The 16,252-nt window shown below is 43.8% G+C and overlaps 1 protein-coding gene across 3 annotated transcripts in view; it reads right to left on the reverse strand.

Annotated features, from left to right (window-relative positions):
* SYT16 (synaptotagmin 16) overlaps nt 1–16,252 on the reverse strand; it is a 202,174-nt gene that overhangs the window by 117,920 nt on the left and 68,002 nt on the right. The window contains exon 1 of one of the 3 annotated variants that reach the window (XM_073609343.1): nt 15,184–15,473. The exons of 1 other annotated variant lie outside the window; for it this stretch is intronic. The gene's annotated coding sequence lies outside the window, so the exon portion shown is untranslated. Of the gene's footprint in view, nt 1–15,183; nt 15,474–16,252 lie in introns of those variants that run through there. One more of the 3 variants, XM_073609344.1, reaches the window with a different exon arrangement.

A 16,252-nucleotide genomic window follows, 5' to 3' on the forward strand; every position in this document is an offset into this window, starting at 1 on the left:
TGAGCACTGATTGCGAGCATGCGTGTTTGTACTTTCGACTTTTGTGTGACGGATTTGTGTACTGACCATCCAAAAATCTGACATGGAGCTGTCGTTTGACAAAATATTACTAGCCTGTCATCCAACATTTGTTGGCGGAAAATTGGAAAACAATTGTCAAAAGGAGCGTACTAACGGTAAGAATTTCAGACAACGGTCTGTCAACAGACAATCCCCTTCCTACAATCGTACCATGTGTATGAGGCTTTAGCGTGTCTTCAACAGCAGCATGCACAGCTATTCATTGGGATGGATCCTGCTCAGTCTTGTGTAAATTTTAAGGTTTTTAGAAATTTAAGAAATTGCATAGAAATTTGGAAGGCTTTGGTGGTAGATCCTGGTCTGGATACAGAGATGAGAGCAGACAGAAGATGTTTAGTAGTATAAACTCTACTTTGGTTAAAAAAAAAATATGCAGATCAATGTGTTTATTTTTTTTAAAGAAAAAATATTTAATTAAGTGAAACCATCCTCAAATTAGTGTCTTCGCAACCCATACAATTCATTGATTTTTACCTAGTTGTCCTAATTTGTTAAGAGCCATAAACCGTGCTGTACAATGTTATCGAATTCAACAAATTATACTGCTCCCGAATGCACCAACTTTCCCCATAATTTATTTAATCCTTTAATAGCTCTCTCTAATATCTTCTGCATGGAATAGAGCACACAACATACGGCACAACTGAGGTTTAGTATTCAGAGACGCAGCCACTGCAATTAAACACCAGCTGCTGTAATTTAGCCATTGCATCTGATTCTCGAAGTCTTTTGATTATATACAATGTACTTACTGAAAGCACTGATAATCAACAGGTCTTTTATAAAATATGTATAAAATTACCCCACTCAACATATGGTAAAATTCATTCATAAGTATTGAAAAGCAAAAAAAAGACATTTATCCATGTCTGATTTTGGATATGTGGGTTAAATACAAAACATGAAGTCATGCATTTTCAAGCTTCCAGGTTTTATTGTCAAAGCTTATATAGCACCCTCCTAGGTAGGTGCTAGAAGAGAGAGTATAGTTTTGTTCTTTCTGCTTACCAGGAAGATTGTCAGGCAAAATTAGAGTGCTCTCTGCCTACCAGGGAACAGGATCTATTGACAGAGGCATAGCTTGAAGCTTGTTGGCCCCAATGCAAAAGTTGACCTGCCCCCCCACTACTTCCAACGTGCGTGCAGATACATCCACCGCATGCCAAGATACTCAAAGTGGCTTAAGAGTTTAGAGTTCCCAGAGTTCCTCTTTACATCAGAGGACAGGGATTACCGCTGGAGAATCAGAGGACAGGGACCCCTGGCAGGTCACTTCGCAGAGCTCCTTTCCCATCCCAGCACTGTATACAGTCCCCACACACACACACACACACACACACACACACACACTACACAGGGCTGAAATCACATTCCTTTACACACAGTCTGTCAGCCACAATCTTCACAGGGTGTATCTGGCTTTTATGTTGCCCCTCTGACATGTGAAATTCTCTGGTCGGAACGGCAGTGTAGTTGCAGTAGGCAGATACACCCTGTGCAGATCATGGCTGACTGGCTGTGTTGTAAAGGAATGTGATTTCAGCCCCGCGGAGGAGCAACATTTTAGAGTGCTGTACTGGGAAAACAGCTCAGCAGCCAGGCATAGCATGCAGGGTGGAGGGGGTGGTCAGGGGGCTTTGGGGGGGGCAACTTAGATCCGGGAAGGCAAAGCCACATGACACAAAATCTGGAGCCTGCAGCCCTTCAGAGGCCCTCAGGGGGGTGTTAAGAGATTTGTTTTAGCGATTTCTGAAGGTTTCTCCGTCAGTATTGGCAGGTGTTGGGGGAAGGTCACCTCCTGGAGGTGTGTGGCTTTTCCCCAGTTGTCAGGGAAATGGGGTAAGTAGACATCCCCGGGTGGGGGGGTACAGAGAATCCCAGCTGGTGACTAGGAGACATTGAGCAGTGTCATACCTCACCCATCGTGGCTACAGGATGGCACTCTCCTACTCTTGCCTCGCTGAGCTCGGTTACCATTCCATGTTGCCAGCACACAGCACAGACACTTCCCCATCCTAGGCTGTTCTCACCTCGTGCTCCTCTCCATTCAGGAAATGGCTCACAGCTTCTCCCCAGCCAATGGGAACAGAAGGGTGTGGACTGTGGAAGGCAAAGTAAAAGCCCAGTACTGGAGCGTGGCTGTGGGGCCCTAGGGCAGATCGGAGCTGGATTTTGTGGAGGATATGATAATATGACAGGGAGGCTGCAGGGGCCCCTTGGAGCTAGGGGCAAGGTTGTGATTGTGACCCCTGCAACCCCTTCTGCTACGCCCATGTCTATTGGTAAGGTCTGCTCATTGTGCTCAAGTGCAGCTTAGCTTGTCTGAATGTCCCACACTGGTCCAATAGGGAGGCATATTGGACAGTGGGAGGGGGCCTGATAATGTGAGGGCACAGGCATTGTTACAGCCCTGGCTATTGGCAGAGGAAAGTGCTGCATTGCATGCTGGGATACTGTATAAATGCCAAGGGCACATATGCTCTGGGTGTTTCAGCTGGAGAGCGGGATCCCAGAGGGAGGGGGCGGCTGCCCCTCCTCTCTAGAAGTTGTCATGCAGCCTTGGGTAGTCAACCTAAGGGCCTGAAGTCAGAGAGGAGCTGAACCCAGAGGTCCTGCAGAGCTGACTGTAAGGGGGACACCAGCAAGAATCTGATTCTGCCTACAGTGAGTACAGATCTGTATCTTTGTGGCCTGTCCTATGAGGGCCACCCCTTCAGCTAGAAGAGTCAGTGGACGGGTGTCAGTCAAGGGGATGCTAGAGTGAAGATAAAGTAGTTGCATCAAGTCTGCTGCTACAGAAAGTTAGAAGACTTAATTCTTCCATACATGTGGCATTATGGTTAAAGCAGTGTGTCTGCTTCCACAAATCCTCCAGTAAGGCCAAGTGAGAGTTCTCCTTCTCTACTTTGAATAGTTCAAGTTGGAGTATCCCACTATTTCCATCCAAGTTCCAAACAAATATCAAAACCACAAGTACCCTGGACTGTTTATTTAGTAACGAGCAAGCGGGATTAAAGGGGGGATAAGTAAAAACCCCTAGCAACTGGCTGCAGGTAATCAGAGGCAGGCCTAAGAAGTCAACACACAGCAAGCCCTATGGGGACAATACTACACTTAAAGCGTAACTCCACTTTTGTTGGGAAAAAAAACATTCCCCTCTGGGTGATCTGTGTACATTGCAGGGATTTTAACAAACTATGTTGCAGATTCCTACCTTTTGTTTTTCTGAAGAAATTCCTGCGTGTTACTCTGTGCCCATGTGGGAAAGTGAGTCTAATGGGAGTGGTTCCATAATTATAAATCAGCTGTGGCAGCTGCAGGGCACTAATGAGGAAATCTACTGGGCTTGCATCCCTTTAGACGTGCTCCTATTGAAAGTATCTCTCCAAAAATGACATTTTTGTTGCGGGGGATGCCTGAAATCTGACTTGTATCTTAGGCAGACTTCTGGGAAAATTGGTGAGCCAATCACACAAGCAGGAAATGATGTTTCTGGGGAGTGGTCAGTACACACTCTGTGTACAGAACAACTCCAGGTAGACATATTGCAATGCATTCTCAGAAAATTACAGTGGCTGCAGATTGAAAAGGAAAGGTAATTTTTAATAACATTCAATTATATTATGATTAGTGTCGCGATTATATGTGCTACATTGTTTTTTCTTTATTTGCCATTTTTTTCCCCATGAAAGTGGAGTTACCCTTTAATTGAACAAGCTGAAGTTAGAAGCTGATTGGCTACCATGCACAGCTGAACTAGATTTTGCACTGTCCAGTTTTAGTAAATCAACCCCATTGTCAGGTGTTACCACCCTTCCCTACTCTACTAAAATACTGTATGTGTGGGTTTGCTGTTCACTGTGTCCCCATTGGCGAAATGTGCCATGACTTCCTATTCTAAACCTATTGGACATAGACAGCAATGAAAACCTCACAGAGGTTCTCACTGTTTGCCACTTTATCTAACAAATATGACTTTTTGCCTGGAGTTAGGTGTTCATGTTGTGAAAGGCATTTTCAGAATAAGGTGTCCTGTGAAAGTTAATTGTCGTGGAGACCTGTATGTCTGCTTCACAAAATGTGCCACTGCAGGTTTTTACACTGTCAAAGTTGCCTGCGGCCTGCAGCAAGTATACAGGCGATACTCGAAAAATTAGAATATCGTGCAAAAGTTCATTTATTTCACTAATGCAACTTAAAAGGTGAAACTAATATATGAGATGGACTCATTACATTCAAAGTAAGATAGTTCAAGCCGTGATTTGTCATAATAGTGATGAACCAGACTGAGAGACCATTTAAAGGCTCAGGAACCCTTTGCAGGTGTTATGGCTTAATTAGCTGATTAGAGTGGGACACTTTGAGCCTAGAATATTGCACCTTTTCATAATATTCTAATTTTCTGAGATTGTGGATTCAAGGTTTTCATGAGCTGTAAGCCATAATCATCACAATTATGACAAATCATGTCTTGAACTATCTTGCTTTGTATGTAATGAGTCTATCTCATATATTAGTTTCACCTTTTAAGTTGCATTAGTGAAATAAATGAACTTTTGCAAGATATTTTAATTTTTTTCGAGTATCACCTGTAGGTCTATGGAAGGAAGCACAATAAACAGGGCGTAAAGATTAGTAGGATCCCAGAGAAAATATGTTATTAAACAAAGCACACTTATATGTTAAAAACGAAGTCCAGGCCAGTGGCCTGTTTTGTTGTGTATAAAAGCTTTTGGTCTGCTTGATAAAGGGGACAGTGCCCGTAAAACGTGTTGTGCCCTGCCCATGCCCCACCCACACCTTAATGTCACTTCAGCCAGTGAGCCGCTTCACTTGTGGCTATACACGCCATTGTCACCTCCTGTCCTGGGGTGGCTTTGGCGCTTGATTGTGCTGTCGTCTGATTGGAGCTGATCAGATGGCAGCACAATCGAGTGCTTCTGTCACAACTGTTGTTCCATCTGATGCTGCCGCCTTGGGTTGGACTTACAGATTTTAATATGTACAGTAATGCCCTGTACACACGATCGGACATTCCGACAACAAAACCGTGGATTTTTTTCCGAAGGAGGATGTTGGCTCAAACTTGTCTTGCATACACACGGTCGCACAAATGTTGTCGGAAATTCCGAACGTCAAGAATGCGGTGACGTACAACACATACAACAAGCCGAGAAAAATGAAGTTCAATAGCCAGTGCGGCTCTTCTACTAGATTCCGAGCATGCGTGGACTTTTGTGCATCGGACTTGTGTACACACGCTTGGAATTTCTGACAAGTTTTGTTTTCGGAAAATTTGAGAACCTGCTCTCAAACATTTGTTAGCGGAAAGTCCGACAGCAAATGTTCTATGGAGCATACACATGGTTGGACTTTCCGACAACAAGCTCACATCCAACATTTGTTGTCGGAAAGTCTGATCGTGTGTATAAGCTATATTATGTATCAGGGCATAAGTGTGCTTTGTTTATTAAAGTATTTGCTCTGTGATCCTACTAATCTTCAAATCTATTTTATTGTGTTTCCTTCTTGGATTCATGTACATACGGTATTTTTTCTCCACTTGCACTCCATCTTTTATGGACTCGTGGACTTTGCATCATAATAGGAGAACTGAGTAAGCTAAGCTTCCAATGCACCATTCCCAATGCACACGTTCCTGTAAAAATAGCTGTGCGTATACAGTAAGTGGGTGCTTTAGCAGCCACCGGCTGGAACCGTGTCAAGTCTGAGCAAGAGAATGTAACCAGCACACCAAGGATCTCCAGAACACATCCAAAGCTTTATTTAGCGATCACATCGTTACAGCATATTGCAAAGTTTCGGAGCCACGCAGGACCCCTTCACCAGGCATGTGACAACATCACATGCCTGAAGAAGAGGTCCGTCCTGCGTGGCTTCGAAACGTTGCAATTTGCTTATGTGATTGCTGAATAAAGCTTTGGACCCGTTCTAGAGATCCTTGTTGTGCTGGCGATATTCTCTTGCTCTGAGTAAGCTAAGCACACATGCTGTACACACAGTTTGTATAGCAAGTATAGGTCAGTTGCACACTGACACACACACTGCACGTGTCTTACTTATGGACATAAAACAAACCTAGCCATATTCCTTACAGTGATCAGATGTTTACCTCCTGGTTGGTGTAAGACCGGTACAGATAGTGCCATTCCACACATATAAGAAAAGCAAGATCTTCAGCACATTACACGATCGCTTTAGCTTAAATTTTATTATGTTATAACCAATATGCAAGGTTTCAGGGATGCACATGGGTCCCCTTCCTCATCTTTGCTTTGCCAGTCCAGAGTACCTGTGCCACAAAAGTGGCCAGTGATGCCAATTCTCATGTGGATTACAGAAAGAATGAAGACATATCCAACATTGCACTTTCCCCTACAGAGCTGCCTTTAGAATCATGGGGCCGCATACAGCCTACAGCACAGCATCCACTGCATTGTGGGTGCAGCAAAATTGCACAAACAGAGGGAGGGGCTTAAAATGTGAGCCTATGTACAAGGTGTAGTGCTCAGAGGTATGTAATGTACAGTGTACAGGGGTCAGCAGTGTGTAATGCACAGTGTAAAGGTCAGGCGTATGTAATGTATAGAGTGCAGGTATCAGGAGTATGCAGAGTACACAATGCAGGGGTCAGAAGTATATACAGCCCAGCGTACAGCACACCCGATTTCACTATCATTTCACCATCACCCCTTTTTGCATGCCACAGAAGTGCCACCTATGCACGCACATACACACACTAACACACTGTATGCGCACACAAACTGTACGCACACTGTATGCATACAATACCTTACCTCTCTGGTTACATTGTTGGCTGTTACTCCAGCTCTTTCAGCTACTTCTGCCAGTGGGAAAGCATGGAGGTGGTGGTGCTGGGAATGAGTGGAATAGCAGGATGTGAGTTGTTTCTGCAAAAGGCTGGGCAGAGATCACAGGGGCAGGAGTAGAAGTCCAGAGTGCAGAGACCTAAAAGAAGTGAGTGTAGTAATCTTCCATGTGGTGGCCCCCAACAATTAAATTAAAATCTTGGCCTCCTCCAGCAGATTGATATAGAAGAAAAGACCAAAGGAACTTGAATTTTATTGTCAGGAGGATTACAGAGAATTACTTCACTTACACCTGCAAATAATTAAAAAGTCCCCTAAGCCCTGGTTCAAACAGGGGCCACTTGTCAGGTGACTTAGCCGCCTGACAAGTCGCATCCTGTTCTGTACTACGGAACCGTTCTAATAGGAGCGACGCAAGTCGCTCCGACTTAGAAAAAGGTTCCTGTACTATTTTTGGGGCGACTTCAGGCGACTTGCATTGACTTCTATACAGAAGTCGTTTTGCAAGTCGCCGCTGAAGTCGTGTGCAGGTCGCCTCGAGAGTCGACCTGCAAGTCGTGTTGCCCCTGTGTGAACCGGCACTAAGTGCTCCCCTGCATACCTTGCATCTTGCTGCACTTGCCCACAACTTGACCCCTTGCCTCCCAGATGGAGCCCTGAACACCACTCACATCCAATCTCATAAGGCTTGTGCACACCTCCACAATCAGCAGGTGCTGACTGCTGGAAAAACATGTACCCAAGATTGGAAACTTCATCCTACTCAATACTCTACAAAGCTTTCAAGCTCTACAACTCATATCAGGATTTACCAGTCCTGGAGAAAACTGCCAAGTCAGGTTTATACTAATGCAACACACATCCTGGAGCCCCTCAACCTGCAAGGGTAAAAAACCCTGGGTGACATCAAATCCTCTCCACACCATGACATGGTGAATTTCAGTACCAGCACTCAAGATTGCAGTACCAGCACTCAATCCAAAACACTGTCCTAGTGTTCCACACAGGTATAACAATATAGCAATAGATGTAGTTGGTACTCTCGGGAGAACAGAACTAACCAAATAGCAGATTGCACACAAAGGCCTACCTTTGTGTGCCTAGTAAGACCATTGCTATATACAGCGTGTGTATATATATATATATATATATATATATATATATATATATATATATGTATATGTATTTACAATGCACAGCTTTACAACTAGTTAGAAACAAAACAAGGAAGAAATTATGACCTTGTACATGCTGTATACTGTTGTAAACAGGTATCTGAGCCCAGATGTAAGAAGTGAGTTTCACAAAGCTAGCTTGTAGGCAGGTGGCTAACTGGATGTTTAGTTAGCTTGGCTGCCAGGTAAGGGGTTAACATTTTATCCCTGTGTATGTTTGTGGGCTTTTTCTGGGGTCCAGCCTTTCTCCCATGTGATATAAAAGAGAAGTTGTTTGGATCCCAAGGGCTCATAACCTAAGAGAAGGATACTTGCAAGGGCTTTCTGAAACCTGTGGCCCAGCCTAGGACACTGATCCATTGCAACATCCCAAAGGACATGGACTTCTCCATTCGAGTCTTCCCAAGAATGGACTATTCCCAATACTACTTTACTTGTTCAGGTAACCTGGGGCAGCTTCAGTTAGGTGTATTTATAATGAGAATGTTATTGCATGTCATACATATTCTACTGAACTTCTAGTAAACTTGTTGCGACTGCGTTGAGCCTGTTATTCAAAGGGGTGTATGTTGAGTCTTGGCGTATTCCTAAAGAACCTGTGTCTGTAATAGCACTATGGGTTATATTTAACACCACTACAAACGGTTAGCTCACAAGGCAAGGAAGAGGAGGTAGTTGCCATGGGTAACCATAAGGAAGAACAGCTACAGCAACCAGTCCTTTGATGAGGTACCTGGTTAGGTGACAGGTCCTCCAGTAGCGAGGGGGTCGGTGCTCTGATTCCCCCCTAGCTGTCAGTCTCCTCTGGTCACTGGGAGCAGACTAGAATTACGAGATCTGAGCCTGATCACTGGGTATGGAAGGGAAAGAGTTAATTAACATGCATGGGGGCCTGTTATGTGCTTGGCAGGACTCCATTCTGTTACTGGGAGTGAGGTAACAAAGGAACACTGGACTGGTGGAGTGGGCAATGGCTCTGCATATCCCTCCGAATGCAACATACATCAGTTGCGAGTGTGTGGTGCCATGGGACGAAACATCTTAAGGAAGAACTCTGCATATTCACTATCTCTGAGTCAGGGGCTGCCTTAATGTTTGATTCTTCACATGACCTCAGGGAAATTGGTGAGCATGCCTTTGGGCAAGGTGTTACCCCACGTTCATGGGCACAACCAGACCCCACCCACAAGCTATTGCTGGATTGTCCATAGAGTGCCAAACAGCATTATGTACTGTGGTGTTTTGGTTTACAATCTATTCATATACAGTTGTCTTATAACAATTTGTTTTTTATTAGTCATGAATAAAAGCATAGTAGGCTGTGGACACAATACACAGTACCACAGATACTGTGGGCAAGTCGTAGACATTAGGCAGTACTTGCCAAACTTGAAAAAGATCTTCCAAAAATAGTTTAATTAAATATCACAATATTTCCTGAAAAGATTTCAAACCAAATACACCTGATGGTTAAAATACATCCAGATAATGCTTGTAGATGCAGGAAACACACTTGTGTATTTTGCACAGTTTTTCATTCATCTAAAAATAGTCATCTAAAAATGGAAAAATAGTCATCTAAAAATGGAAAAATAGTCATGCAAAAAGATTGGTTAAGGTAAAGTAGATTAAAAATTCAGTTTGCGGAGACTGATTTTTTTCTGTTGACTACTGTCTAAAGCTAATCACAAGCAACACAGGACAGTTTTGTCCTACATTAGCCTATACTATGTGAGGGACTACCTATACGCTTCATTTAACTTGTATCTAATCGGGAAGTATTATCATTAATAGATCTAAAGGGGGTTGTACATAAAGAGTATTAGGAAGTATTGTGCCAACAATGTTTTGACAATGTTTTTTAAAGTGTATTTAAACCCAAAAAAACAAATGTAATATATTGCAGCCAACCAGTCCTTAAAGGGTAAGTTCACCTTTACAGAAAGATCTGTAAGGTGAACTTACACAGGGCCCCTCCTCATCCACCTCCCCTCCCCCTGGTCCCGCTGACCTGGAGCACAGCGATCACCCGCTAGGAGACCTTTTATAGCCCCCTCACCAGTCGAAGGCTTAGAAATCCCCTCGGCTTAATCTCCTAAATGTCCCTCGTCAGGAGGGACGTTTAGGAGCATTCTAATTGGTCAGCGCCGACCAATCAGAACCCGCATAGCCCTTCCTGTCACCGTGGGCGAAGAGGAGAGAAAGCTGTGAGGATTTTAAATCTCCTGACTATTAAATCGGCTATCCGATGTGTCGTAACAGACGATTGCCGGACTCCAGGTTAGCTGGACCAGCTGCGATGGGTAGGGGGTCCAGTGTAAGTTCACCTTACAGATTTTCTGTAAAAGGTGAACTTTGACTTTAAATGTGAAAACCTTTATCCCACACTCCAAACACATGCTGGTAGGTTAATTGGCTCCTGTCTAAATTGACACTAGTATGTGTATGTATGAATGTGAGTTAAGGAGTGTAAGCTGCTTGAGGGCAGTGACTGATGTGAAGCACTGCATAAACTGACAGTGCTATATTAGTACCTGTAATAAATAAAATAAATAAAAATCCCAAAAAGAAAAGAAAATATTTCTGTAACTGATTAAAGTATTATTATCTGAAGTTAACCTTTAATTTGTTAGTCATTAATGTAAAGTCAGTGTAAATCTACTATTCCTTCTAACACTATCCTCTCCACAGTTTCACAATACTGCTGTCAATGGGTGGCTATGCTGCTCCCCCATAGGGATAACTGTGTGTGTGCATACCAAACAGGGTTCAGGTCCAAACCCAAAAGTCAACTGTCATACCTAAGCCAATAAGCTGTAGTCAGGCGATTCCCCACCTCACTGCTGGCGTAAACAAAGAGGCAAAGACGTTTATGACATCATTGACCTAATATGGCCATCCACGTCCCTTTGTTTACATCAGCTGCAGGTTTGGGAATCCCTGTCCGCAGATCATTGACCCAGGAATGATGGTTGATTTCTGGATTTGGAACAAACACAAGCTCATTCCTACGTTTACATAGATACATTGGAAGAGTGGCTGTAGCCACCCTAATGCCCTGTACACACGAGTGGAATTTCCGTCGGAAAAATCTTGGATGGTTTTTCCGACGGAATTCTGCTCAAGCTTGCCTTGCATACACACGGTCACACAAAAGTTCTCTGAACTTTCGACCGTCAAGAACGCGGTGATGTACAACACTACAACGAGCCGAGAAAATGAAGTTCAATCCTCCTGAGCACGCGTCGAATTGTTTCCAAGCATGCGTAGGAATTTTGCGTGACGGAATTGCTACAGACGATCAGAATTTCCAATAGAGAAAATTTCGCCAGCAAAAGTCTGATGGAGCATACACACAGTCAGAATCTCCGACCAAAAGCTCACATCGGACTTTTGCTGGCAGAATTTCCGATCGTGTGTACGGGGCATAAGACCGAAGGTGTGCTTCTGGCAAGATGATCAGCTGAAAATGAAGGAAAAAAAGCCTAAAAAAGAAATCTAAATCCGCGTACACACGGGTGGACTTTTCGACCGTGGTAAAAAAAGCAGGAGTAGTATGGCGCTGCCCTTATGGAGACAAAAATATATTTTTCTTCTTTATAGTAAATGTGTTACCTAGTGACCTTATTCCTAAAGAATTGCTTCTAAAACCTGTATGTGTCAAAAGGTTGAATAAAAACTGACTGGTGATGGATTTTTTCTATTAAAAGTGAAAAATGCAACATATGGTGCTCCAATTATTCAGCAAAGGTGCATTGTGCGCTTTAAATTAGGTAATAAATTAGGTAAATAGTTGTGGATATGGATACAATACCACCTAAGTGGAAAGTATAAAAAAGGAAAACAGGAGTAGTATGGCGCTGCCCTTATGGAGACAAAAGGACTTTTTCTTTAAAATAAACAATAGCTCTATAATTCCTAAAGTATTGCTTCTAAGCCTGTGTGCACCAAACAATTAAATAAAATCTGTGACTGGTGCTGAGTACTTACTATTAAAGGTACAATTGTAACATAGGGTGCTTCAATTATTCAACAAAAGTGCATGGTGCAACATCACTAAAGTGACCAGTGTTAAATCATACAAATGTATACAAAATTGTGCAAATTATCCATCATATATAGTGACTGATGTGCTGTGACCAGTAATAGTTGGATAGGAAAAGTTCCGTTTAAGAAAAAACAAGTTCTTTTTAAAAATGTTTTGAAGTGTTCAATCTCTGAGACCCCATTCACACAGGGGCAACACGGCTTGCAGGTCGCCTCAGCGAGGCGACCTGCAAACGAATGCCCGGGCGACTTGCAAAACGACTTCTGCATAGAAGTCTATGCAAGTCGCCTCAAGTCGCCCCCGAAGTCGTACAGGAACCTTTTTCTAAGTCGGAGCGACTTGCGTCGCTCCCCTTAGAACGGCTCCATAGTACAGAACGGGAGGCGACTTGTCAGGCGACTAGGTCGCCTGACAAGTCGTCCCTGTGTGAATTGGGTCTGAGGGCCAAATATCTGTAGGAAAACTTCTTATCCAGGTGCTGGTTTCTTTAATTAGTGCCTTGTCTGCATGCTCTGACAATGCTTGCACTCACCGGATTTTGCTTTCCCCTGCAGGGGTATGCACGGTCACAGTGTCTGCCACTGTGCAGCAATCAAGGATGTCCCCTAAACTTTACTTGCATATTGTGGTGTAGTAATTACATGTAAAGGAAAGAAGGTATGCCCATCGCGTAAAACCATACGAGAACTTTTATTAAAGCTTAATAAAATATATGTACTCACATTTCAAATGAAAAAATCAAGCATAGAAAAAGTTAACGAATTCCCTTTGTTAGAGGTGCTGCAAGACGTCCGTAGTCTGATAGAGCATACACACGGTCAGAATTTCCGACCAAAAGCTCACATCGGACTTTTGCTGGCAGAATTTCCGATCGTTTGTACGGGGGGGGATAAGACGGAAGGTGTGCTTCTGGCAAGATGATCAGCTGAAAATGAAGGAAAAAAAGCCTAAAAAAGAAATCTAAAGCCGCGTACACACGGGCGGACTTTCCGACCGGACTGGTCCGACGGACTTTCAACTGACTTTTGACGGACTTCTGATGGACTTTTTAACGAAGGACTTGCCTACACACGATCACACCAAAGTCCGACGGATTCGTACGTGATGACGTACACCGGACTAAAATAAGGAAGTTGATAGCCAGTAGCCAATAGCTGCCCTAGCGTCGGTTTTTATCCCTCGGACTAGCATACAGACGAGCGGATTTCTGGGTCCGGCGGAGTTACGACGTAAAGATTTGAAGCATGTTCCAAATCTAAAGTCCGTCAGACTTTCGACAGAAAAAGTCAGCTGAAGTTCCGATGAAGCCCACACACGATCGGATTGTCCGCCGGACTCGGTCCGTCGGACCAGTCCGGTGGAAAAGTCCGCTCGTTTGTACACTGCATAAGGCAGCCACCACATCTAAGCAGCAAGATATTACATTGTAGTTTTGGGGTCAAGATACACTTTAAAGCGGTTGTATGGCTGCAAACAAAAAACAAAAAAAAAAACCTGTAAGGCAAAGGCATAATGAGCTAGTATGCACCGCATACTAGCTCATTATGAAATACTTACCTTACAACGAAGCGCCGGCATCGCTTCCCGGTCACCGCTGAGGGAGCTGACATGTTGCCTCAGCATTTCTTCCGGGTTCGATGATGTTACGCCTGCGCATACGCGCGGGATTTCTCTTTCCGGCAAGGAGCTCTGATTTTCTGCAAGCATTCATTGGACCTTCAGAATGCAAGCACCGCTGACGTCAGCGGATGCTTGCAAGGTGAATATCTCCTAAACCGTATAAGTTTAAGAGATATTTATTTTACCTACAGGTAAGCCTTATTATAGGCTTACCTGTAGGTAAAAATGTGAAAGCGGGGTATACAACCACTTTAAGCCTCAGCCTTTATCAATAAGTAAGTAGAGAGAGGGATCCAAATGAGGGTTCTTCCTAGGGTTGCCACCTCATCCCTTTAAACCCGAACACATATTAATTACACAGGTTCTGTGGCTGATTAAGGTGGTAATTAAACTCACTTGGTGCCTTATCTGCATTTAATTAGCCTCAGAACCTGTGTAATTCAAAGGTGTTCGGGTTTAAAGGGATGAGGTGGCAACTCTAGTTCTTCCCCTAGCAATGTGTGGCAGAACTGCTTACATATTAGTAATAGAGTATAAAACACACAAAAAGTAACAAAAACAACAGAAGATAATGACAAGCTGTGACTCTGTAGCTGGCCCAGATTTAGGTTCTCTTTAAAGCAGGGATATGCAATTAGCGGACCTTCAGCTGTTGCAAAACTACAAGTCCCAGTATGCCTCTGCCCCTGGGTGTCATGCTTGTGACTGTCAGAGTCTTGCTATGCCTCATGGGACTTGTAGTTCTGCAACAGCTCAATTTCTAATTGCATATCCCTGCTTTAAAGGATGGCTGTCATGAGAAAAATACATAGACTGCTAATGCTGACCGCTAAATCTGAAAATGCTAGTTTGCTGGCAGTTGTGCAGATCCATGACCTAAATACTTTCTGAGCCACTGACCCAGGAATGGTTTGCAGATCATTCTCATTGACTTCAACGGTTGCATATTTTTTTAGACTTTTAGATCAATGAGTCAAAGTATTGAAGCCGGGGACAGCAAAGAATAAACATTTCCAGTTTTCCTTAAAAAAATTAGAATTCACTGGAACCAGACACTTTAATTATGGATGTAAACTGGTGGTATGACCAGTTGAGGTCTTAATACTCTCTTCTACAGCCACACAATCTTCTTTGTGGAATTTCAGCCTTTGGTCTGATAAATCACATCTACTGCATTCTATATAAAAGAAAAATATAGCAGGGAGGAGTTGAGAACACATGTTCAGATATCTCACCCGGGTCCCTGAGTACAAGAAGCTACGTAGTGATTCAAGCCTGTATCACATACACAAAGCTGACATGCCTTTTTTTGGGTATCGACCCTCTAATAGCCATACTTACATTACTAAACATGTCTCACGAGGCATTCATTTGTTCTGAGTGATGGTAAAAGACGTAAACTGCTTACCTTCTACGTTGCAGACTGGGATGTAGAGTATCAGCCAGCAGCTCCAAGACACATTTCAGTGCTGTGTACAACCATTTCCCTTAAATTCCTTTCCTTCCTGATCAGCCAGAAAATAGTTAGCTACACTACAATGCTTTGCCTGAAAAGACTGGGGAGTGGTAGGGCTCATGTCACTTTGTTTTCCACCCCACAGAGCTGTGATAATATTTGACTACTTTCCAGAGGGTTCAGACCAAAGGAATGTCAGCCAACAGGTACAGTGAAAAACTGACCTAACGAGTTTCCTCTTAATATGGTAATCTCTGCAGACTGTGACTTAGGGACATTATTTTTATCCTATTCTGTGGCTATGACGATATTGCAATGTATTTCCTAGATAAGAAAACCAACAGCGCACCAAGGGCGGAGTGCAACTAACCCTGGGTGCCAGCAATAAGAGGTGCTTGGTGTCCAGGCCTAACCCCTGAACTTTTAACCATGTAGAGGGAGCCAAAACGTCATATATAATAGCTGTATTACTTTTAAATGCTATTATATTTAATTTGTGGCACCCTCTAGCAATAGGTAGGTGCTAGTAATAGTTTTTTTACTAGGGACAGTCAGCACAGGCAAATTTAGGCAGGCCTATGCTGCAAGCTAGGCCTGTCTGTTTTGATCTGGGGGCTGGGAGTGGTCAGAGTAGCAGTGGGTGTGACCACCTGTGCTCTAGTTTTGGGGCGCCTCCCCTGCTTCCAGGGAGAAGATTCTGGAAGAGGGGCTGGACCTGGAACTGGAGTGGCAGGCAGCTCATGTGGGAGCCCTGACCAATCCCCAATTGGTATTGGCAGGGGGCGGGCCTCCTATATAAGCTGAAGTGATATGCCACTGGGGGTAGTTGTCGGCTGAGTGAAGTGAGGAATGGAATACTAGGCAGCAGCAGGAGGAAACCCCCATCTGGGAGGGGGTGTACCGATCGCAGGAGAAGGCTCAGGGAGAGCTGTGAGGGAACTTTGCCTCTACACGGTCATTAGCAATGTCTTTGCCACCACACGGTCAGTGGTAAGGAACTCCTGAAGCAGAGGGGCAGGTG

This window comes from Aquarana catesbeiana, linkage group LG13, assembly GCF_042186555.1.
Source record: "Aquarana catesbeiana isolate 2022-GZ linkage group LG13, ASM4218655v1, whole genome shotgun sequence".
In the NCBI taxonomy this organism is placed as follows: domain Eukaryota; kingdom Metazoa; phylum Chordata; class Amphibia; order Anura; family Ranidae; genus Aquarana; species Aquarana catesbeiana.